This window comes from Girardinichthys multiradiatus, chromosome 2 (assembly GCF_021462225.1).
Source record: "Girardinichthys multiradiatus isolate DD_20200921_A chromosome 2, DD_fGirMul_XY1, whole genome shotgun sequence".
Taxonomy (NCBI): Eukaryota; Metazoa; Chordata; class Actinopteri; order Cyprinodontiformes; family Goodeidae; genus Girardinichthys; species Girardinichthys multiradiatus.
The window spans coordinates 50,872,305-50,892,562 of record NC_061795.1 but is presented as its reverse complement, the minus strand read 5'-3'; the positions used below and the strand labels follow the sequence as shown (position 1 = coordinate 50,892,562).

The 20,258-nt window shown below is 41.1% G+C and overlaps 1 long non-coding RNA gene across 1 annotated transcript in view; it reads right to left on the bottom strand.

Moving 5' to 3' along the window:
• Positions 1–9,742: 9,742 nt before the first annotated feature.
• LOC124878116 overlaps positions 9,743–20,258 on the bottom strand; it is a 91,665-nt gene continuing 81,149 nt past the window's right edge. The window contains exons 2-3 of the long non-coding RNA XR_007040663.1: positions 12,045–12,202; positions 9,743–9,802 (exon numbers count right to left, since the gene is read on the bottom strand). This is a non-coding gene — a long non-coding RNA (uncharacterized LOC124878116). The remainder of the gene's footprint in view (positions 9,803–12,044; positions 12,203–20,258) is intronic.

The following is a 20,258-nucleotide window of genomic DNA, read 5'->3' as shown; positions in this document are numbered from 1 at the left end:
TGATTTGCTGTTGTGTCTGGACTGGTTTCCTGGTCATGTAACCTGGCTGTCTGGATTCCGTTGGGCGAGACTTAAAACTCAACTTACCTTCATTCATTGTGTTTCCTGGAGTACTCCTCTGCACTTTGGTCCTACTACAAACAGTCATTATGACAAGTTGGTGTATACAACATTTAAATCATCTCAAACTTGTTTCTTGAACATGACAAGGAATTCTCTGGACTCCAATGGTCTCCTTAGTCGCCAGATCTCAGTCCAACAGAACACCTTTGGGATGTGGAATAGGAGATTCTCATTATGCATGATCAGTCGACAGATTTGCAGCAAATGTGTGATGCTGTAAGGTCAACATGGACCAAAATCTCTGAAGAATGTTTCTGACACCTTTTCTATGCCATTGAGAATTAGGGCGGTTCTGAATGCAGAAAGTCCAACCCAGTACCAGTAAAGATAAACTAATAAAGTTGGCTGTTGCTGCTGCTATGCAGTATATTCTTATTTTAAACACCCTTCCTTTCCGCCTGCTTGTCTTAGTGTGGCAACTTAAAAGACTAAAGCCTCTGTAGACCTACAGGTGTCAAAAAGGGAATGCCATCACAAAGACTTTCTTAAATGAACTCTGTGGATACCTGTTTGTGTCTACAGGATCTGAGGTTGTCTTTGTGATTTATGATCAGAACCTTTCAAATGTGGGGACCCCTGCAGTCCATTTTAAAACCATTGCATGGGATAAGGAATAAGAGTTGAAAACATAGAGTATGTACTAATCCTCGCTTAGAAACTGAAGGATAATCTCTGATATTTATTGTTTAAGTATTAAATAATGCAGCATCTGCAGTGTGTGATGCAGGTGGAGAAAGACTCTGCAGCGCTGATTGTAGAGACTTTGATACAGCCTTAGGGCAATAATAGGGGGCGAGGAAGATGTGTCTTCAAACAAGGAGCCAGCAGTGCCAGAGTGCTTGTGAGTACAGTTTGGGAAGGAACCTGTGCTGTTGGCTCAGAAAGCTGAAGCACAGTGAGGGCAGCAGAAGAGGATTCCTCTTTTGTTCCATCTCTGTCACCTAATCAATTTTATTTGGCAAGTTCTAAATAAAGTCATATAGTGGTACTAATGTTTAAACAGAACACCATGTGTCAGACCGAAGACATGCTGATCCATTCTTTCATATTTTTCATTAACAAGCCGGACAAATAAGCAGCATTTGATTAATGGCTTCATTAAAGAAATGATCAAAGATGAGAAAAAACGATTTCTAAAAGGAAAGGGGCGGAGCCAGTGAGAAAAAAAAGTGATTTGTGAAAGAAAGCTAGCTGAAGAAAACATAATTAAAAACGTTTCAGACTTCTGAGACTGTAAAAAGTAGGAACAAAAAAGATTTCTGAGGAGGAAAAAGGTGCAGGATAAGAGGCTCAACAGAAAAAGATGAAGAGGTGAAAAGCAGCCCATCTGAAGGGGACTGCTGGCCTCCGCAAGTTATTCATTACTGATTAGCCAGTTTGGTCCTGTAGGAGGTTTGTCTGTCCTTGGCTTGTGAAAACAACATAAAAGGCAGCCGTCTGTTTTGTGCCGGGACTTGAAAGCGTGGCGGCTATCGGGAGACATAAGGCTTATCAATAGCTGGTCACAAGAGCTGGGCTATATGCAGCAACAAGGACACTGCTTTTCCAGAAGGAGATAACCAACATGTATTTCAGCAAGCAGTGCTGTGACACACAAGCTCACAGTGCAGGCAGACAAAGAGAAAGACATTAAAGATTCAGTGAAGCTGAAGACCACAGCTTGGACAGCTAGGTAGGACTGCCAGCCAGACAGCCAGCCAGTTAATGTGTCCTGCCCAGAGCCCAAATGGGTGCGGCATCCTGGCAGACAAGCAGCATGCGGTCCTCTGTGTCCATGATGCTCCCTAAATCAAAATCATCCTGCTTCAATTATATGAGGTCAGAAACACAGGTTAACAAGTACAATTGAAAAGAACATCTTAACGTGTTTGTGAGACTTCTCCTTTGGGTCAAGTCCACTAGTCCAGCCCGTCCAGTTCAATCCTGAATCAGTGGAAAACTTGCTTTGTAATGGAAGGAGAGATAAAGATAACTTGTGTAAAAACATTACATGACTCGCTTTTCCTGCATCATCATTGGACAAGACCAACAGAGACGGCATCGTACAGAGTTCGATGAACATGCTTTCCTGATACACCAATCCCATTCCCCGGGCTTCCCAGCATGTTTGTGCTGATTGATTTTTGTGAGGTAAGGTCATTCTGAACAGCTGCAGGTAGACCCGCAATTCATTTGGGTTCAAAGAGTGCTAAGGTCGCCCAGTGCTGTCACTGTTTGTACTTTACCGAAAGACGGCGTCATCAGCAGCTCTGCCGCGTCAATAATGTGGGTGTCATGGCAGCGAGTCTGCTAGTCACCCATTTATCTGTCTCTTAACAAAAAAATCCCACTTCACCCTTTTAATGAGACGTTTGTAGACAAGACAGAAATATGTAAATCATGCAAAATCTGATCATCATGTTTTTACCTGTTTAATTCCCAAATACAAAGACAATCAATACCAATAAAGTGATTTACTAATTCTGAGCTTCATAATCTGGATATGAAATTAAACAGACAGCGAATCAGTGCTACCTGGCCAGAACACACCTGTCATTAACTTATCTCACTTGTGCCTGATATGTTTGCTGTACACAAGCATTCAGAACAAGCTTCAAAGAACACCAGCGCCACTTTTCTGCATTCGGCAGTGCTATCCCTGGATTTCTCTTTCCTCTTTGTCCCAGTTCTAACACCACGGCCCGCGTTAGATCTTTTTTCCCTCCTCCGTCTCTCAGCTGACTGGTTGGCACACCTATTAGAGGACAAAGTCCCTGGGCGCGAGTGCACAGAAGGAGTCTAGCATAAACACAAGCATGAACACATTGATGCAGAAATATCTATAACTCTCTCTCTCTCTCTCTCTCACACACACACACACACACACACACAAGCCCCCCTTCTGTATTTGATAAACCCTTGTGTGAGCCTGAGAAAGCAGAAGAGGGCACTCAGCAACCTCTGAAAACTGGAGAACATTTCAACATGGAAGACTACCTATACCTGTACCAAGACTACCAACACTGCAGGCAAATACATCTAATATTTTGATATCTGCTATAATAAAGACATCACAGCCACACAGTGCCATTTCAAGATCCCTGCATATCATTGGACCAACACACCCACCCACCCACCCACACACACACACACACACACACACACACACACACACACACACACACACACACACACACACACACACACACACCCAAAAGTCTCGTTGTCGATCAGAAGGCCACAGGGCGACTTTTCTAGCTACCTTAATATTTTTCACCTTCCTTCAGGATGGCTTCTGTAGTTCATTCATTCGTTCTTCAAAACTGATAAACCTTTTCAGATGATGAAACATCATAAAGAAACAACAAAGGACGTTTATCTCACTTCTACTGAAGTAATTTGAAAACTCTAAATCCATGTTTAACTTGAATATTCCAGCCTTCAAACTCATTAGACAGGACTCACAGTACTTCCTAGTATCCCACAATGAACTGGGAAGCTGCGTCAGATCCAATTGGCAGTTTTCATCTTAACAAAGTCAACCAGGGCCCTTTGTTTGTTATGATGTCATGAGGCAACAGAGGCTTTCACTCCAAAAAACACACAGCACCTGATTTGTTCAAGCTGCTCCACATCATGTGCTCCTATGCTACCAGTGTTGTGGTGTCCTAAAGGCTCCCAAAGAAGAACTGCAGTCACATATAATTTCCACATCTCCTCATTTCCATGCACATCCAACTGAACTGGTCAATTAGTCAATATCATGGAGGGGATGAGGCAGGTTTAGATGGCGTCTACCCCAAAGTGTTCTTAGGATGTGCTGATAGTAGTCTGTCTTTGATTAAGCTTATGGAATAGATAAATGTGTGTGTGTGTGTGTGTGTAAATATATATAAATATGCTTGTGTGTGTGGGTCTATGGCTTATGGGCACCCAACAGTGACTTATTGAGACTGTACTTTCTAACAGCCCCAGCTGGCTCTTGTGTTAATCACATTTGACCCCATAAACGGGGCACAACGCTCTACGTCTTTGTTTGACAGCCTGAATGCAGCAGATTGATTTTCTGGTTTCAGTGCATGGGGGCAAACGGATGTTAAAGGGAAGCACACAGTAATGCATCATGAGAAGGAAGTGGAGAAAGCGTAGTAATTGGACCATGTGTTGATCTCTGCATTTAGATGCTTCTTCTGCTTTTAAGACTGAAAACATCAGCAATATTTTTAGCATGCCCTGTGATACTGATGCCATTACCAATCAGCAAACTTCAATGTTTCTCTTAACTGAATAATATCCTGTGGAGTCGACTGTGTGGCACGCTGGTCTGTGCGTCTTCATTGAAAATATAAGACAGGGACACAAAACTATTACTTTTTAATCTTGAATTAAAAACTGGTTGTAGAGACACAGTGGAATCATACCGAAAGATCAAACAAAATAAAACGCTGTAAAAAGATTCCTTCTGTTTCAGTTTTTCCAAAACTAAAATAACCTTTTATATCAGATAAACACAGCTTTTTATTTTTACTCAGATTATCTTTGTCTGGTATGAACATTTTTATATTTTGAAACCTTTAATTTACAAAAAGCAAAAGCAGAAGGTGGCATACACTAAAATCATGTTAAATACTCATTAAAAAGCTATAGAGGGTGTAATGCAGGTGTGTTATACAATGAAGTGTTAAATTTAGCAGGTTTAAATCATATAAATTGTATTTTGACTTTTTAAATATTCTTTGGTTGTAACGAAACATGTATTCTTATTGAAACTGTCTGATATGGACCTTTAGGTTCGGCCTGTGCAAGTCCCAAAAGAATGTAAAGTTGTTTTAAAAGTATAAATGCTGATTATGTTTGTGCAGAACACTATGAAATGACACCAAAACCAAAATGCTTGGAGAACACAGACAAATGGACCTTAAGGATTAACAATCATTAAATCTGATGTTTGGGAGCATCACAGTTTCTCAGCTGACTAGAGTGATGATGGAGAAAGAAAGTTGAATCGAAAAAAACCATTGCAAGGTATGCAGCTCATTCAGTGCAACTTAAACCCTCACTTGAATTACAAACATCAGACTGTTAGCATAACTATTCTGAAGTCAAGTACAGTGCAAAGCCAGCTGCATGCAGCATGCCATCAGTCCTTCATTAACAGAAAAATAAAAACGGATCGGGCCAAACCAAAACTACCACTAACATCATAGGAGTCTTCATAGAAGCAGACTGGAGGCAATGCTGGAAACAAGAATTTTGAACATGTTCTGAGTTTAGTGGAAACATGTACCAGAGTTCCTCCTCAAAATTAGTTTTACCCTGCTAATATTAAATACTGAAAATACGGCTGACCAAGGAACATTCTAAACAGACATTACTGTGGACCCTTACAGTCCTAAAATGGGGTTTTACACAGAACGATGAGGAAAGGTTGTGTTGGACCCCATCTTCTTATCATCTACTTTCTGAAGCTTTTAATTAGTTCTGACTGAGGAAATCAGACCCCGAAACCCGAGAGTGAAGATCAGTTAGTAGCTGACAGCAGACATGTGAAAATGCAATAGTCTTGCATGTGATTAATGATTAAATGTTCATGAAAGTTGTTGCTGTCAATATCAGGTTTTCAGATGAGGCCACCAGCATGTGTGTTTCTGAAAAGAAGAAATGAATTTTATGCTCCTGAGCATTTCTGGACTAAATATCAAATAAACACTAAATATTGTTCTGAAATTTCTAGAGGTTTGCCAGTGTCTCATCAATCTAAATAAAATTGCTACAAAACATGATAAAACATTAAAAAGGTCCAGTTGTTTCAGACCATTGCAAATAATCATGATTTATTATTACTGTGTAACAAATCCTCTGTTTTTATTGTTTCAGTCTGGCTACATATGCATTCATTCTTTCATTTAAATCAAAAGATTTGTGTTTCTATGACAAAACGCAAACAAATACAAAATGTAGCTAGTTCCTCAGGAAACCTGGCTATAACCTGGTGGAGAGAGGTGCATACTTTGAATTTTAGATTTTTGTAAAAAAAAACATTATAAATGCCCGGGCAAAATGGTGGGTTAGGGTTGCCTAATTTTCTGTATTATCACTGGGCAGCCAATATCGCGAAATTGCCTTACAACACTAAAGGGGGAAAATGTTCCTTTATGGGCTCACATGGAAACCGTTTCTTACCCTGCAGCCTGTCCAATATCTACTCTATGCAACCCCCATACAGGTGGTACTGCCAAGCATGGAGCTCTCTCCATATATGTTGTCTGATCAGAAAACATTTTGGTTCCAGTACTACATGCCTCCACTGGCACACATCCCTTCTTCCGTCCCTCCCAGACTGATGAAGCATTTCAGGTGTGGCACGATAGCAGTTGGGTCCTTGGGAATGATCAATTCATAGATGGTACCCTAGCATCATTTGAAACTCTCCAGCAGAGTAAAATCTTACCAAGGACACATTCCTTAGATACCTCCAACATTCTGTTGGAGGTATCTAAAGATGAAGGGTAATGTGATCTATAAGATAATTTAAAACAGCAGTCTGCCTTCCCTTCAGAAAACCAAGTGGAGGAGGACCAACAAATTCCTCTCACTTGTTGGGGGGATGTTCCAGGGGGTGATTTAGGTCTTCTAGCCTTTGCACAATGTTCAAAAAATTCTATAAATACAGATTGTCATATATGTTAATCATGGCTGTTTTACAAAAAGATATTAAAAAACATTATAGGATATTATTTATTTGGCCTGTAAAACTAGTTGCATTAATCTTGGTCTCCCAACATAATCTTGTCACCCCAGTTTTTTATTGATTTGAGGTGAAAATGGGCCTTGGCCATTTAAACACATTGACTTTCTTCCGCGATATCTGTTTGGTAGAAGATCACTTGAAACGTGATGCATGTGTGTGAATCAGTAGCAAGAAATGATATAAATTATGAAAAGATGGAGGAAGATAGCAAAAAAAAAAAGGGCCCCTACCGTGATATGACTACAAACAGCTTTTACATGTTACATAAAGCTAATATGCTGTTATTTAGTAAATCTATGTGGGCAAGCTGCCAATGTACAAAATGTACAAAATACAGCCACACAATATGCTAATATACAAATCTGAGTTGTTTTTTTTCACATTTCAAGGAATATACAATGCTGCATAGCAATGATAGCACGGCTGTTTACCTTTTAGCAGGTTTATTAGTTGATGTTGAGAAAAATGTATCTTGTTGTGCTTCAGCATTTAATGTAAACTGTTTGAGAAGATGGTGCCAGTAAGTGCAGCATGATGTCTGATGCTCCCTACTGCTGTTCTGGTGTATCATGCAAAAGGTCTCTCCTAGAGCTTCATCTTCTGCTAAATTTAAGCAGTTTGGCAATGTCCACCTGCTGTTGTCTGGAGAGCAAGCCTTCCTCCACCGTGCTCCAGGTCTACCTTGTTGGAAGAGGCATCGGAGAAGTCTAGAAAAGCACAGCAGCTTGTTGGTGGAGCTGAAGTAGCTATGGTGAGTAAAATAAACTACATATCTGATTTGTAGTTCATTATGCTGCAATGCAAAACTGAATCCAAACATAATCAAACTCAACAGTCTTAGATTTAAATGATTGTGGAATCAGTGCAAATGCATTCACCAACCTTACACTCCCTGTATATCTGTTGTTGTGTTTGTTTCTGATGATGTTACGATGTCGACACACTGTCTGTGCAACTGACAAAATGAAATCCTTATCTCTATTTTCCAAACCATCCACAGACTTCAGGATGTCAAACACATGATCAAAACCATCACATAACATGGGTTGGGTTTCACATCTTTCAGGACCTTCCCACACTAGCTGGGAAACTGATTGTGCGTGGGTGGGTGTTTTGTACTTCCAGTTTAACTACCTGTCAACTGAGAGGTTTTTGTTCCCTCCGTGCTTTGATCTCTGTTGAAGTGTGTTGGAATGACTGATCTCAGTCAAACCTGGTAAAACATTCCCCACCTACAATTATCTTTGCAATAAACATGAATACTATGGTATCTGCATCACAGTGAAGTTAAAAGTCATATGAAGTGTAAAGTTTACATCAAATTACTGTTGCTGGGTTAGAAATTCCACTTTTGTCAGAACTATCCCACAGATACTTAATATACAGTACCCAGTGAAGTACTATAGGGTTAGTGTTGAAGAGGAACAAAATCAATGCAAAGCTGGAGTTCTCCTGATGTCAAACAACATATGAAATGTGTTTCCATGCAGCGTGATGTCAGGTTATTTTACGACAAAATACCATAACATCCTGTATTCTCAATATGTGGTTAGCTGTACTGGGCTGAATGAGGCTGCAAATCAAACCTCAAGGTCTGGGGCACATTAAATTAATTTCTACTTTGTCACAGAGGCCTGCTTTTACTTTATGGCATTCACGGTACAGTAAAATAAGACACCCCCTCTCCTTAGTTAATGTCTCCTAAACCCATCTAGATGAAGGAGGAAAAGAGCCATTTAGACAGCGAGAAAGAGACCTGAGAGCATCTGGCTTCCATTCCCCAGTTCAGCTTGTATGTTCCAGTCAGAGCCTGAACATTGAAGGAGGTGCATGGTAGTATCACCAGAGCCCCACACACATGATGTCATCATTTCAGGCTGCAGAAGATGCTGTGTTAGCCAGAGTAAGTTCCCAGGCTTCTTCTTGTAAATCTGATTTCAGAAGCAAATAGTCTGCAAGGCTTCTAACTGTCACAAAGAATATATGAAGAATGCAGAAAACCCTCTAGACAATCCTTCCTAATTCTTGTTGGTATTGCATCTTGTATTACAGTCCACTGACAGCCTCTTGATGTCATAGTGTTACGTATGGCTCTGACCCACATGCAGAATCACGCTCAAGGGAAACGGGTACAAGTTTGAAAAAGGTTTATTTAAGGAGAATGGATCGGTATGGTGTGCAGGAACAACTGTAAGGAAAAACGACCGGTAAGTGGCACAGCAAACGAAACCAGAACTTAAATGTGAAATGTCTCTTACTAGGAGGGAGTAGGCAATCCGCCAGGAGGAGAGGAATTCGGACTGAAGAAGAAGTGAATATGGAGACAATGGTAAGTCCAATGATTTCTTAGTTACTTGGGTTAGAGCTTGGGGTGCAGGCGAAGCGTCAGCGGAGAGGTGGAGGGTGGACAGGTTAGGTAGAATGGTCTCTGTTGAATCCGGGTCTGGAAGCAGCCAGCCGGGGAAGTTCCAGAGTTCGGCGTCGGGTAGGTGTGTGTGGAAGATCCTTCCTGGGGAGATCCTAGGAGCGAGGCTAGTGCGAAACGAAGCCACCGGGGCCAACCTGGGTAACCTCCAGGTAGTTGCCGGTATAATCCTTGGAAGGTCCTTGAAAACGTAGTTAGTGTTTGAACGAAGCCACCGGGGCCAACCTGGGTAACCTCCAGGTAGTCGCCGGTATAATCCTTGGAAGGTCCTTGAAAACGTAGTTAGTGTTTGAACGAAGCCACCGGGGCCAGCCTGGGTAACCTCCAGGTAGTTGCCGGTATAATCCTTGGAAGGTCCTTGAAAACGTAGTTAGTGTTTGAACGAAGCCACCGGGGCCAACCTGGGTAACCTCCAGGTAGTTGCCGGTATAATCCTTGGAAGGTCCTTGAAAACGTAGTTAGTGTTTGAACGAAGCCACCGGGGCCAGCCTGGGTAACCTCCAGGTAGTCACCGGTTCAGTTCACTAAGAAGAACAAAGAACAAGTTAAACGTTGTCGAAGGCAAAGTACACATAAACTTAATTAATACGAGGCTGGCTGAGTAGCTACCACAAAGGCTAATACTCGAGCGACGAGATGCTGGCTGCTTCCTGCTTAAGTACTCTAGGACTCAATCACCGAGATGGAAAACACCTGTCTCCACCACTGCTGAGCAGTAGCGCCTACTAGGAGTCAAAAACACAGACAAAAACATACAACAGAAACTCCAGCCCCGACACTTGAGCTCTATAAGGAGTTTCTGAAACAATGTAGTTTCTGCAGCTAATGCCGAGTAAGACAGTTCACATCTCTCTGTAATCGCACTCAGTCTCTTTAAATTTCAGACTCAAAGGGTCGTTTGTTCAGATAAAATATTATAAGTGGAGGAAGTCCCTCCCAACCTGGATTTTCAAGTTTGAAGAATAAGTGGGTGTTAACGGCCAAATAAGCCAAATCATTCCGCATCACATTCTCAGCTTTCTTGAAACATCTGAGCACTTGGACTGAGTTCTACATTTAAGATAAGGCGTTCAGGTAATCTGGTCCAAATAGGCCATCTACTGTTCCCACAGCAAGCAGCCGAACCCATTAACAAGCTGCATCCAATCAGATTGCAGCAAAGCCAGGAAAGATAAAGACTAAGCAATAAAATGAAACAATCTGGTGCTTTGACACTACAAGCAACAGAGCTTTCAGTTTCACCATCAGGGGTGGGGGCAAGAATGTGCTCTTTGAACCGGCTTTATTTAACAGATGACCAGCATGCGCACAGCAGGCCCTGAATCTCTGGGCTGGCACAGGGACGGCCTGCTCCTGGCGTGGGCACATCAGATGCAGGGCCATTGGGTCAGGAAGCTGGCATCTTTATACCTGGCACAAGTTGTTCCCCTCAGGGGCCAAGTGGCTGACACTGGGCTCACGGTGAGCACCAGACAGACAGGGGCCTACTAAACAGCTTGTGACCATAACCAACACTGGCAGAGGACAATGAATGCAATTATTTACAAGAACACAGTCCAAGTCCTTTCATTCTCTCTCTATTAACACCAGTTTACTCTCACTGTCTTTTTTAGGGCAGCGTGGAAGAGCTGCGACCCTTATGGGACAACCGTCAGTGAGAGCTTTTCAAAGAACCCAACTACTCAGGCTCTTTCACCATCAGGCCAGCTGAATCCCCAGCTGCAGCCAAATGTCTTCACATTTTATGAAACATCAAAGAACATTTGCTAGTTGACTGAAAGAGACAAATAACAAAAACTGTTTTAAACGGTTAACTGGGGGCGACATAGTGGCGCAGTTGGTAGCACTGTTGCCATACAGCAGAAGGTACTGGGTTCAATTCCCGACGGGGGGTCTTTCTGCATGGAGTTTGCATGTTCTCCCTGTGCATCTGTGGGTTTTCTCTGGGTACTCCAGCTTCCACCCACAGTCCAAAAACAAGACTGTTAGGTTAATTGGTCTCTCTACATTATACCTTAGATGTGAATGAATGTTTGTCTGTGTTGCCCTGATGGACTGGTGACCTGTCCAGGGTGGAACCCGCCTCCTGCCCATAGACTGTCCTTCCCCACGCTTCCCCATGACCCACTATGGAAGAAATCAGTAGAAAATGACTGATGACTGACTGTATTAAACACATATTTTAGGTGTTCCACTGTGAGGTTGTGTGAAAAGCTCCAGAAGTTGATTCAAAATAATTTTTACTTTCATGGACCTTTAGAAATGAATTTCTCTTAAAATAGGAAGTGAGAACCAGACAGCTTAAAGTTTCTGTCACTGCATGGCTGAGTTGTAGATATATTACAGGCCATGATTGTCTAGTCTATATAAGATGGATTTTATGCTTATTTAATTTTAATGCGGTCAAACAAACATTGGAAATGTATGTTTCTGCAGATAAACAAAATATCTCATTATTCTCAAACTGTGTTTCAATAAATCCGTGTTGAATGCAAGAAAGCCTTTCTTAAAGTCTGGACTCGTGTCAGGATGAAGATAGAGGCTTCTTCAGTGCTTAACCGAGTGCCGCTGGTCACTCTGACTCTGTCAATACAACAGGGCAAGAACCCCAGAACTATTCCTTTATTACTTCAAAGTTTAAAGCTTTCACCTTCACACCCAGGGCTTAATTATAATAATTAATCCTAATCCCATTTCCACTATTTACATTAACTGTAAATCTCATGTAAGCAAACATATCCTTAGGTAAAGAGATTCAGAACGCACGTGTTACTCCTGTTACTCATCCCCGTCCCTCAGTGGTCCACATCCATGGTCACACAAACAGAAAACACAGCATTTCATTTTTCTTCTCCCCTGTGGCTCTTGGCTGCTGTCTTTTAAGAGTCCCTGGATGAAGAGACCTCCGAGTGTGGCAGAGGGTCCTGTCATAAATAATAAACAGCAGTTATTTTGTGTGCAGCCGTCTGTGTCAAGGGGAACATGAAGCCAAGTTCAGCATCTGAGAGGCGTCTGCTCCTCTTTCCACTTTTGCTCTTGTCTTTGATTCTTTAAAAAAGTGTGGATGCATCTCTGTGCCCAAGTGTGTGTGTGTGTGTGTGTGTTCACAACAGAACTCTTCTGTATTATATTGTGACACTGGCTGTGGTAAAAAAGGCAGAATAAGGGCTGGTGGGGGTCAGAAGAAACGGGGTGCCAGATCACTGCATAACTGCAGGGAAGTCCCCTAGATCCCAGCTGCCTAGGACTGGCTGAGACCTTCAGACCAGTGCCAGGCATCACTGGTCCTCAAAGAGGATGGCCAAAGAGAGGGGAGGACTGGGGGGAACACATGAGGATATAAAATCCGAAGAAGAGAAAGTTTTGGTGGATATAAAAATACTTATTCATGGTCAGCTTTAAAAAAAGACATGGCATTTTTTTTCCTTTGAAAGAGAACTAAACATCCTCTTTTTTATTAATAATTAGTTGTAGAGTTAATTTTTATTTTAAACAACACGCTGTAAAAAAACAGTTTCACCAAACGAGATTTGATATCAGAGAAACATAACCAGAGGGCGTGTCTGGGGTGCCAAAAGATGATTTTAATTATCAAGTGAATAAAAGTTGTGATGGAAAGTTGAGATCTATGAAACAAGGTTATCACTTGAACAGAATCTGTCTGACAACATGAAGTAGGCTCTGATCTAAAGAAACTCAAGAACAGATGAGAGACAAACAGCCCTAAGGCTTTGTTACTTCACCACAGTGAGAAACGTTATGCACACATGGAGAAAACAGTGGAGAACCTTCCCAGGATGACTCCGAGAGGACATCAACAACTCATCCAGGATTTCAAAGAAGATCCCAGAAAAACATCTAAAGTTCTGCAGGCCTCTGTGCCTCAGTTAAGGTCAGAGGTCATGATTCAACAGTAAGACAAAAAGACTGGGGAAAAATGGCCTCCATGGGAGAGTTCCAAGGCCAGAACCATTGCTGACCCAATAGAACACAAAAGTCCACCTCATATTAACCAAAAAACATCTTGGTGATCCCCAACAGTTTTGGATAAATCTTCAGTGGACTGATGAGATAAAAGTGGACCTTTCTGGAAGATGTGCGGTCCGATAAATCTGCTGTACAACTAGCAGAACATTTCAGAAACAGAACATCATACCACCTGCTCAAGCAAAAAATCCTAGGGGAGAATATCAGTTTGCAGAGACGTTCAAACGTCATTATTCCCAAGTCCAAGTCAAGTCTCAAGTCCCATCAAATCCCCATCATCCAGGTCACCTCTAACTCTGCATCACTGTAGTTAGGAATTCAGACCTGGATTGTTTATCCACAGGCCGTAATTATTACATGAATTTTTAATAAGTATCTTTCATTTTTTAAGACTTACTAACAGTTATCTTTGAATTATTTCACATTTAATTTACCATTTAATAATCTGCTAAAGGTTGATTTTTATTATATTCGACATCCTTCTAATGTAATATTTACCCCATTAGGAATATGGTTTAAGAAAAATAACAGAAAGAGATTAAAACCTGTTAATGTTGAATTTCTGCTCCTTTGTCATTGTAATGACTAAGTTAACAGCTGTTTCTCCCTGTCTTCATATTGTCCTCTCCTTCATTAGATGTTGCACTAAATCTGCTTGGAGGGTTTTCTTGTCTTCTATATTCTAAATCCACATTAAAACCTTGGTTCTCTATTCTAAATGGTAAAGATGCTCAAATCTAAGGTATAAATTACAACATAATGTACAAGACAAAGAGCAGGTAGTAAATACACGAGTGTTAATTTCTAAATGAACTAAACAGGAAATGTTTTTATTTTGTTATTTCCAGCAGGAAGTCTCCTTGTAACGTAGCAGCTAGTTTAGCAGCGAAAGACGGTCAGAGGTCAGTTACGTTTCTTTTGTTCCTAAATGATCCAAAGTCATTTAATTCAGCGTTCAGTTGGACAGACATCCATGTGGTAATTATTATGAAGCTACAACTAACAGGTTGTTATGAGGCATCAACATCCCATAATAATCCACCAACATCACTGGCTAAAAATCAAGTCCATCCTTTCACAGTAAAACATGCAGCAGCTGCAGACTGGAGCTCACAGACCAGCTTTCTTTCACTCTTCATTGCAGGAGATAAAACTAAGACTCAAGTCCAAGTCAAGCCTCAAATCTGTAAGGCACAAGTCTGAGTTGAGCCTGAAGTCTTTCATTTTTGTGACTTCATGGCAACCTGAATCAAAGTCTCAAACTCGAGTCGCAATCTCTGTCAGTTTGTGACCTTAACCTCAAGCTCACTTGGGTTCTGCAGCAGAATAATGATCCAGAGCACACTATCAAGTCCACCTCTGAATAACTGAAAAATAAACTTTTTTTATTGGAGTGGTCTAGTCAAAGTCTGGCCTTAAATTCTATTCTATCCACAGCGATGTAAAAAACTGGTTACCAGTTATCAGAAACACATGATTCAGCTGCTGCTGCAAAGATGGAACAACATGTTTCTAGATTTAGGGAGTAAATACTTTTCACACAAGGCCAGGTTGGTTTGGATGATTTCTTTGCTTAATAAATGAAATCATCATTTGAAAACTGCCTTTTGTTTTTATGGATAATCTTGAATATGTAAGTGGAATAAAAAAAAAAAAGAAAAACAAAATAAAGTGAGCACATAATATTTTACAACACTGTACAACCCTCCAGCTCCACAGGAGCTGGCAACGCCGCAGTTTATCTGGAACTGTTTAATGCACAATTTGTGTAACAATCAAGGAAGCATGTTTATTTTGCAGATAATTACAGCTTTTGTTGCACTGATGGCCCAGATAAGCCAGAGTTCTGAACCATTAACTGGTCGTGCTTGTACTGGCAAATGCCAGAAAGCAGTTTGTTGTGCAGAATGCTCTGAAAGAGCACTGGAAACAAGAGAGAACAAGGCCTGAACTGGGGACCTGGTTAATCAGTCCGTACTCATATATAGTAAAACTTTCCATTTTCTCTGAGCTACATCTGTTTAAATACTTTCACATGAACCAAAATAAGTTGCTGCATTCAAAACAAATGTAAAGCATGTTTGAGTCTCAACCTGACTGAATGGGGTTATGCTGTAGAACCTCTGAAGTGGAACATTGGCTCAGAAAGTTGGGGCTCCACTGTAAGTAGGCATAATTACAGCTCAGATTGTGCAGCCTTTGGAAATCCCCAGGCCGATGTAGACACCTTTGTCCTCTAAGCTGACCCAGGAACCGGCCGGGGTACTAATCATGGCACTTGGCAGACAGCCACATTTTCCCTTACTCTCCAGATGCAGCTAATCACAGCAACAGCACATCCCGCCCGGGCGTCAGGCCAATGAATTGAAACTCCATCAGAGGACGAGCTGGGACAATATTTATGTCCCTGTGACAGAAACAAATGACCCTGTGTCGCCCTGCCTGTTTGTCCTGCTGCTCGTTAGGAAGCTTACGGGGGTGGTGGATGTCTCACCCTGGGCTGGTGGCAGAAGTGAGCTCCACTATGACATGGGTCACATTCATTTATGCCTCACCTTTTATGACAGGGATCCACAAAGTTGGTACCAAACTTCAAAAATATTGCTATTTAAAACTACAAAGCTACTAAATTAAGATTCCTACACCAGTCCAAGGTCAGACCTTTTCCTGTGGACAGCTGGGCATTAATTGTCATGAGGAGAGGACACATCTAATACCACAGCAGACATCCTAACATCATCAGTACTACAGCAGCTTCATCAGGAGCTGAGCATCATCTAAGGAATATCAAACGTTGTTTTGTTCCAAGAACAGAATAAAGTCCAATTGAATACAATGAGATTTAATGTAGATAGATAACAGAGGAAGGTTGTCTATTAAAGGCAGTCAACTAATTACACTGAATCTTCCTTTATTTTGATTAAATGTACTGAGCTCAACTGGGGGCATGAGGAACAGATCTCCCTCTAGTTCCTGACCCATATACACTACCGGTCAAACGTTTTAGAATGCCGTTCTTATTTAATGTTTTTTTTATATTTATGACTATTTACATTAAACATAAATTCTTACTGAAGGCATCACAACAGTGAATGAACGCATATGCAATTATCTAGCAAACAAGAAATTGTAAAATAACTTTAAATATGGTTTATATTTTAGATTCCTTAAAGTAGCCACCCTTTGCTGTGATGACTGAAATATTAACCTTTGACCTTCTGTCAATGAACCTCTGGGAAGTTCTCTCAACACTCTTTGGAAAACCATTCCAGGTGACCACTTGATGAAGATCATGGAGAGAATACCAAGAGAGCAAAGCAGTCATAAGGGCAAAGGGAGGCAATTTGGAAGAATTTAAAATATAAAACTGTTTAGAGTTATTTCACACTTTTTGCTTACTACATTATTCCATGTGTGTTCATTCACAGGTTTGTTGCCTCTGGTGAGAATCTACAATGTAAATGGTCATCAAAATAAAGAGATCCATTAAGTGAGAAAGGCGTTCTAAAACTTTTGACTGGTAGTGTACACCACAGCAGTAGTCAGGGGTCCAAATCAGATTTCTTTTAAATAAATTTGTTACATCTTAAAGCTAAAGAAACTTCTAACACTTCTAATTTTAGAAAACTAATTCATTTTATGACATCTTAAACTTAATCAACATATTAACGTTTTATTTCTCAACAACTAAAGTAAACTTAGTTTACTAAAAATAAGAAAATAAACTTTTAGTGCATCAAAACAACAGAGAAAAAAAGTTAGACATACCCAGAAACAGAATTCATATTATAAAACAACCTAGTGTGAAAAATGGTTCTAGTACTAACAGAGTTGAAAGACAGAAGCCTTTTTCTTCCAAACATCCAGACCTTATGGGACTAAGCATTATGGTCTGGTGAAACTACATCCCAAAAGGTACGTTACATGGGTGAAAATGTTCATTTCACTGGGAAAATGTTGAAATATTATTAAGTAGTTGGCAAATTGGGTCAACCCACAAGCCAAAGTGGCGGGTTTGCAGTCTAAACATGGGGCTTCTATAACTAATCTGTAGGGGGCAGCACTGCACCTGAGCTGCTGGTCTGTCTGCTTGATGTGACCCGGTCAGATGGAGACTTCAGTTGAACGTTGCGGCACACTGCTATAATACTAAACTTCACGAATGTTCACAGACCTTAGTTTATGAGTCAGAATAGCTTTTCATGCTTTGACCAGACATGAACAGCTGAAGCAAGATAAAAGACATGTTACAAGTACGTGGGTGTCATTAAAACAGAAGAGACTGGGAGGATGGTATTGTGGCGGGTTTAGGGTGTGGTTGTGATGTGTAGTTGCTGGCATTTGGATTGGCCAGGCAGTGACAATGGAGCTGAGCTGGTTGGTGTTCTCCTTGGGATGACATTGCAGTGGCAGTGATGTGTGTTTGTGGGGCCCGTCAGGCCCTGGATGCACGCTGCCTGTCGGAGACTGCTTGGCAGTTGAGTTGATCCCGTCTTGGTGTGGGGCAGTAGTTCCTGTGGTGGTCCTCCTGGGACTCCCATGCTGTGTGGCTCGGATCTCCTCCATATCTGTCCCGGGTCCAGGGGGGCAGGTCTGTGGCTCCTCACACTCGCTATTGCATATTTTTATGAAGAAACCTTGTATACACAAGCATGCCCACACTCAGACCCACAGGTGTTTAGATTCAGGTGTTAACAGATACACAGATGTTCTATATTGAGCTGCAGTTCCCACTAAATACATCTTGCATTCATTAGTACTGTGCACTTTTCCGTAACATTGTTGTTCTTAAATGTTTCTGCAGATGTAGATGCAAGCAGGGTGTTTTCTTGTCATCTTCATCCTTCTTTCTGTCCCCCATTCTTTTCTCCTACTCTCCCCTTTTTCCTTTTTGCCCCAACTCTCTCTTTCTCTTGCTTCTTTTTTCTCCTTTTCATTTCCGTCTTTGTGTCCACAACAACTGAAATAATCCCAAAGCAGTTTCTAATAAAGTTCTTTATAAATATTAGCTGTAATTCTCCGCTTGTGAAAGTAAATCTGTTGGGCTTCTCCTAAAAAAGCCTAAAAAACATAGGAGGGGAGCTAGCGATAGCCTCAGATCCTTTAAACTCCTGAGGTGAGCGAGATGCACCTTTACTGAAGACGTTCTGAAGTTGTAGGTCTTTAGAAAACAAATAAAGCTTTGTGTGTTTAAGCTAAAGGGTTTGGGGGGAGGGGGGTCAAAATATATAGTTATATAGAAATATATAGAAATCCTGGTAGAACATAATAATATTATCTAGTTTACCTGTTCACCAAACCAACACATAAAGCCATCTGACTTTGATTGGTACTGAGCCATAAAATCTGGATTTCCCTGCAGCTGAAAGAAATACAGAGATCACCTTAAGAATAGAAAATGAGAGAATGATGCAAAATTCATTTTTATTTAGAACAAACTGAAATGTTTCTTTCAAGATTTACACCATTTCAGTGGGTGTGTTCTGTGTGATATAGCCTTGTGTGGACCACTGTTTCCCACAGTGCCCCGTTGTGCTTTAGGCAGACCTAACAGGTAAAGCCCTCCCTGGCAGTGCCAAACTGACGGTATGGGCAGCATTTGTCCGGCTAGAGGATCCAGTATCTGGCTGCCTTGATCGGGTCAACAAACCAATTGGTCTCTTCTTCAAAATATTACACTAACATGTTTTTGTTTCCACTGAGACTAATTTAAATATGACTGGTACAAAAAGTAGAAATATGAACAATCATAAGCAGATAATAAGATCCACACAATGAGGCAGATGTATGTTTGCAGGAAACCTCAATCTAACTGACAATGCTTGTGGTGTTAGCCATCCTGGATATTATGATTACGTGGTTGAATCAAAGTTCTCCTTCACCTCCCCTCTCATTACAGTTTGGTATTCATCACAGTCCTCTTTTATCCTTGGCACCATTCACCAGTTTGTGTTGTAGGAACCTGCAGGATAAAGGTTTTTTAATTCCTCTAATTAACAGCAGACAGCATTGGAACAGAGTCGGGCCGATTCACTCAGTGTCTTTATTACCTGGCCACAACTGGCGAAGCAGAAGGTCTTCTCAACAGATTGACTCAACTCTGACTTTCTAAAACAATCTTGAACGGCGATATGAAGAGAACAGTAAAGTGACACAGATGGCAAACACTATTTAAAACAACCTTCTCATCAGTCTAAAATTGCAGAGTTAAAAGAGTTTATTTGATGGAAACAAGACAGGAAATGGGGGATCAAAGTGGGAACACTTTTGGACTCAGATTATAGCTTTCAGATGGAGCAACCGGATGGTTTGTAATATAACTGTTTACAAAAACCTCTTTCTGCTGCATGTTTCAGTTTTCTTTCATCGTTTATTTAGACAAGCTTTGCCAGGTAACCCTGATCACAGGTGCTGAAAAAATTCATACCAAGCATTCGTTTTGATGAACATTTTTTAATCTGCTAATTAATAGCAAAATCAAAATAGGCTCAGACCCATAACAGTTCAACTACTGCAAGACCTAAATCTGACAACCAGCGCCTTACCACTAATGGACCGCACCATGTGTTGCTGTGTTTATAGCTTCAACCGTAGGACATAATGACTCCAGCTACATTATGTTGTCTTCTATTGGTCTGTTCTGTCCTGATTTTACACACCTTGACTTTATTACTGTTTTTTGTCTCGTTTACAGGCATGTGCAATTTAAATGTATGAACTCTGTTTCCATCACACCCTCCATTATGTGCCACTCTCATCTCATACTTTTCACCAGCTCCTGGCAACATCTTGAATATTCATAACTGGTCTCTAGTGGGCATGCTAAATGGGTGTCAAGAGGATTTGGCCACATGACAGAGCTGGTTGTCTTTGATAAGCCCAGACGTGAGTCAGAACAAGGCAGCAAGGAGAAACAGAGCAAAGGACAGAGAGGATACACTGACCCCAGAGATTTTCTAGGTGCTTTCTTGACCAGTCAGAATTTTGGAAATG